This window comes from Trifolium pratense, linkage group LG1 (genome assembly GCF_020283565.1).
Source record: "Trifolium pratense cultivar HEN17-A07 linkage group LG1, ARS_RC_1.1, whole genome shotgun sequence".
Taxonomy (NCBI): Eukaryota; Viridiplantae; Streptophyta; class Magnoliopsida; order Fabales; family Fabaceae; genus Trifolium; species Trifolium pratense.
Window position 1 is genome coordinate 34,292,947 of NC_060059.1, and position 5,805 is coordinate 34,298,751.

Sequence of the window (5,805 nt, forward strand, 5' to 3'; positions counted from 1 at the left end):
TTTGTAATGTAAACATAAGTTTATTTATCTAAATTTGATGTTATGTTCAACTATATAAAATTACTAAGACATCTAATAGGAAGAAAAAAACAAGAACTCTTTTCTTTTAAAACAAGGTATCCAGCTCAAAGTCCGACTAATTCGAGAGGACCAATCTCACATTTGTTTTTGCTTTGTATGAATTAGTCTACCGAAATTGGCACAAGAGAAAATCGAACCTGAGACCTCGATAGGAGTGCACTCCATCTACAACATGTGTATCAACTGTTGTTCTATATACATTGTCTCTCAACAAATTATCCGTCAAATTTTCCGATTCTAAAATTGGTATCGAAGTAGGAAGAATGTGTGGCAAGTATCTCTTGTGATCATTTATAGTGAGATTTACATTGGGTCTCATTGTTTTCTTTGTCTTGTTGATATATACATGTCGAAGAAGACATGTCTCAATTTTTTTGCAACTCTAAAATCTCCTTCATCTATAGGGATTTATATGTCTCCTCCTTCGAGAAAATTGTGGATCCAATCTGGATAACTTGGAAATTTTCTTCACTTGTCGTTGCATTTGTATTCTTTCTTCTGCCAACAATCTCCAATAGCATTATAGCAACATACCGTAGCTATATATATCAGACTTATAAGAGACGTTCCCAAAGGTTCTAGAAAAGACTTTAGGTGCCATGTATCCTAATGTGCCTCTAGCCACAGTCATAGATACAATACTTTGATTTTTCGAACACATCTTAACCAAACCGAAATCTGTAATTTTTGGGTTGAAACTATCATCTATCAAAATGTTATGTGGATTGATAGCAAAGTGAAGAATTCCTTGATCACAACGTTGGTGAAGATACTCAATTCCGTTGGCTATGCCTAGAGCAATTTGCTGCAACTTGTCCCATCCAAGGAAACTATCTTTGTTTCTCGGAGGAAAAATGAATTTCTGCAACGAACCATTTGGGAAGAAATCATAGACTAGAGCACGATGAAATCCATCAGCACAAAAATCCAAGCAAACGGACAACATTGAGATGGTGGATTTGACCCATAGTTCCGACTCCATTTATTGATCATCTTTACAGCAACGAGAATTTGGCTCCATAATTTAGAATTCTAAAATCTCCCAACTTATCCTTAAACTTATTTGTGATTCTCTTTATGTCAGCATAGAAGAATCTAGTTGGCTTTAAAGCCTTATAATCCTTCAAAAAGTTTTGGATTCTTTCATCATCTTCACTTTTCATCTTGAAATAGTAATAAATTCGAACAATAGCACCGAGCACAAGCACTAGCAAAATTGAACTGATTATTACACCGGCAGATGATAAAATAAGGAATGCAAACTTCTTTAATTTGTGTTCACATTTCAAGCATCCTATGTCAAAATTTGTTCCAGACCATGTCAACACGAGTCTGTTGACTCGAATCATTTCAGCGTTGAATAGGCATGGCAATAAAACCCATACCCGTGGGTATCCGCCCAAACCCTACCCGTTTTGACGGGGAAAACCCGAGTTGACTGGATTTGGGTTCGGGTTTGGGTTTTCCCCGATTTCAAAAGATGGGTTTGGGGCGGGTAATGGGCACATTGATACCCACCCCGAACCCGTCCCCGAACCCGCCCCGCTTATACTAAAATTAGATTTTACCTATTTTACATTAGAAACCCTTCAACAATCTTTTAAATTACATTCATATTTTTATATTTATTTTTAATTTGAGTATTAAACAAACCACTTTCTCTATTTTTTTTTTATTTAAAAAAATATTGTTGAAACAAAATAATTTTGGACATTTAACTTCTTTTTTTTGATAAAAAAATACAATTCAAATTCATGTGAAAAGATGCGTAACGGGATACCCGAACCCCGATGGGGATACCCGATCCCCGTTGGGTATGAGTTTGGGGTTATACATTTTATCTCCGGTCGAAATTGGGATGGGTTTGGGGAAACCCGAACCTTTATGGGTTTGGGTTTGGGGAGGGCAATATCCGTCCCCGCCCCGCCCCGCCCCGCCCCATTGCCATGCCTAGGCCGTTGAATGATGAAACACGGTCAAACAGTTTGATGCAGTATACAAGATCAGATTCAACAATACTTTCAAATTCCGGAGAAGCAACATAAATTGGACAAGATTTGATATCTTGCGCATCAAGGTACATTTGATCGCTGTTTCTGAGCTTTACTACTGAAGAACAATTGAATACACTAATATTGACAGTTTCTGAAATTTTGGTGAGATAAGGCTTAAAAGGATAAATTAATGAAAAATTGTTTTTTTTAACAATTAATGAAAAATTGTTGTCAAGTATGAGTTGTGGTAAACATTTTCTAGGATCAGATAGATCTATTCTTTGCAATTGGTAATAAATTTCAAGAATTTTGGTGTTATGTGTACAATTGAGATTAAAGGCACATCCAATGGAAGAATCACTCTGACCAATTCCAATGTTGATTATTAGCAGCATGAGCATCATCAGTGTTAGTATTGTGAGTGACATGTTGAAGGGAACCACACTTCAAGCTAAATTGGTATAATTTCATATATAGCATAACAATCTAAATAACTGATTTTTGACACACATAGCTATCAGGGATATTATTGGATCGGAGCCGGAGTTTGAATCCTGAATTCCTCACTTCTCCACACTTATAGTGTATGAGTTCAAACCACTAAACTAGACCAAAAATGTATTTCTATGTGTGTCAAAAATATTTTCCTTTTTATTTAGGGTTGTGACCAAGTTCTTCAAATTATAAGAGAAAGTCAAGAACAGACTATGACACTATGAAAGACAATTTTGTCCTTAGATACACATTTCCTTATGGAATAGGGATATATAATAATCTTATATAGGTGTATTGTATGGTTCTAAATGGAAAGACAATTTAAGCACCAATTAAGTGTAGAGAAAGAAATCCTTGTTTTTATATGTGGAATAATAATAGTTCATAAAGACTTTGACATAGAAAAAGACATGTGTGTCCTTACTTACAACTAGTCTTTGATAATGGTTGGGTAGATGGGCTCAACTCAAAGATATTATGCTTCCTTCAAATTATGGTGGTAGTAGTAATTAGGGGTGATCGCGGTGCGGTTTGGTTCGGTTTTGAGCATAAAAGTCATCCTAACCGCGAGATAAAAATGCATGCAGTTCGGTTTGGTTCGGTTGATTTTTAAAAAGTCATCCAAACCAAACCAAACCAAACCAATGCGGTTTGGATCGGTTCGGTTGGTGCGGTTTAAAACATAACGATTGTACCGAACAATTTTAAGCATAAAAAAAAATAAAAAATTGAAGTTCCAAAATAACATTGTAGCACCAACAAAAATTATTTATCCAAAATAACATTATAGTAACTTATAATTTTAAATATATAAAAAAATTGAATTTTCAAAATAACATCACGGTACCGATAAAATTTGTTTATTTAAAATAACATTACAACACCAAAATAAAATTTCAGTACAAAAAATAAAAACAACTTGAAGTTCGATTAATTTGGTCGACTGACTTGGTAATTGGGCATGTATATTGGAATATAAATATATTTTCTTTTACGATATTGGAATATAAATATATAATAGTAACTTAATGCGGTTTTTGCGGTTATCCGCGGTTTTTACGGTTTTTGCGGTTTGCGGTTTGCGGTTTTGCGGTTTGCGGTTCAGTAAGAAAGCCATCCAAATACATCCAAACCAAATGCGGTTTTTGCGGTTTTCGGTTTGGTTTGGTTCGATTTGCGGTTTTACTTTTGGATTGGTTCGGATACGATCACCCCTAGTAGTAATAGTAATGCTAATAGTATTAGTGTTACTACTTCATCATCAAACTTGTGATGTAACTACAATTAACCAAATATATTGTCAATGTCCACCTTCATTCAGGGATATCATAAACATAAAATATCTTTTCTATCATATGTTTCCTTTGTAAGAAGTCTGGCGCCGCTCTCCTTCTATGATTGGGAGGTGGAACTCGTCTTATGTTGAAACTTATAGCGTTTTGTGGTGGTGTTTGGTTTTCGACTTTCGTGCTTCTGGGTGTTTGGATGGTTTTTCCTAGCATGTTTTTTTCTCTATATCTTTTTTCTTTCTTTTATTTTGTATTTGGCTATTGTATAGTTGCTTTGTGCTTCTCTTAAACCTGAGTATTTCTTGTACTCGTTGTATATTTCTCCATTTTTTATATAATATCTTATTAGCCATTAAAAAAAAAGAAATTGGTATATTGATGCATGAAACTGTTTTTTGTATTGTTTTGTATTGGTATACCGTTTTTAATTGGATCGATTTAAATATAAACACTTTTGTTTTAAATTTTTCCAAAACAATGATATATTGCTTTATAGGAGTGTTATTTTAGAGAATTCTCAAGTAAACGGAGTCTCTTGATAATATAAAGTTAGAACGAAATGTAAATAAAATTTAACAAAGAATGATTCCAACTGGAATTTAAACTCATGTTTTCTCGAATGATTCGCCACTAATAAAATCTCGATAATTAATTCAATAAAAGAAGCTCAATAATCATTTATTGGAATAAAAAATCTAATAATTGCACATGAAGTGTTAGTTCAGTGGTATAAAGTTAGCCTTATAACCTCAAGATACTGAGTTCAATTTCGTTAGATCAAAAGCTAACGTCTGAAGTATTTTCTACTCTGAGATCTATGGGGATGATGGAATGTAATGATTAACATTTTTTCAATCTCAAAATCATTTATGAATCCATAGTGGTTTGACTCGTGATATTTGATAATTGTAAGATGTTTTAAGAGGCATAAATGGATGAAAAATTGAAGAACTTATTTGTGTTCTTCGTAATTTTCCAAAAATTAATGAAGAAGTATATATTCAAATGAAGATGAATTAGTGAAGTTTACTTTTCAGCCAATCACTTTTTTTTCATAAAATTAAAGGTAAAGACTTATATGACTAATAGAAGTATAACTAAGAGACCAATATAGAAAGAAAAAAAAAAAAAAAAAAACCTATTTAGGGGACCATAATAAAACCGAAAAATAAGTTAAGGGATCATAAGAGGGAAATAATTGTGCGAATTTCTTAGCCAAGCTTTGAGCCTCTTCAAATTCCGATCTCACGATTCATGCATCTCCCCCAAAAGATTTCTTTGATACGCAGCTGAAATTTTCTTCCTTAGAGAATAGTTCCCTTTTTATTTTTCTCTTTTTTGTTTTGATTAGCCTTGTAATAAAAATAAAAATAAAAAACTATAAAAATTCATAAAACTTACATCTGATATTATTCCACATATTTCCAAACAAAGATATATCAAAGAGAAATTGCATTGTAGTAGAAAAACAAGGGCAGAGTTGTACCCTTGAAAATTCGGATTGAAGAAAATCTTTGAGAAAAATTTGTATAAAAAATGTAATTCGATCCAAAATTTAATGAATATTCAATTTGTTTGGTAAAGAAAATTAGCTTTGTCACAATGGACAGTTCATTTTAAAAGTTTTTTTATTTTTAAAGTGAATTATTAAGTTGCACGTGACGTCACATTTTTCATTATCATTTTATGTAAATTTCTCGATCCACTTACCGGTGCAGATTCTGTGTGGAACTATCATAAATTTCTCGATCCATTTTATGTACAAGTTATTAACATAACATACAAAAATCACTACATCCATATAAAATGCAACTGCACCAAAAGCATTCCCATTTCCCATCTTGTACTGGTATAAACAGTATGAAAAACTACCAAGCTAAACAGGTTTCAATCAGCATTTCCATATGCTCACAGTTACTCCCAATAGAACTAAGACATAATCACAG

General features: G+C 33.0%; 1 pseudogene; it reads right to left on the reverse strand.

The window, feature by feature from the left end:
• Nucleotides 1-3,074, reverse strand: LOC123893058 (annotated as a pseudogene).
• Between the last annotated feature and the right edge of the window lie 2,731 nt (nt 3,075-5,805).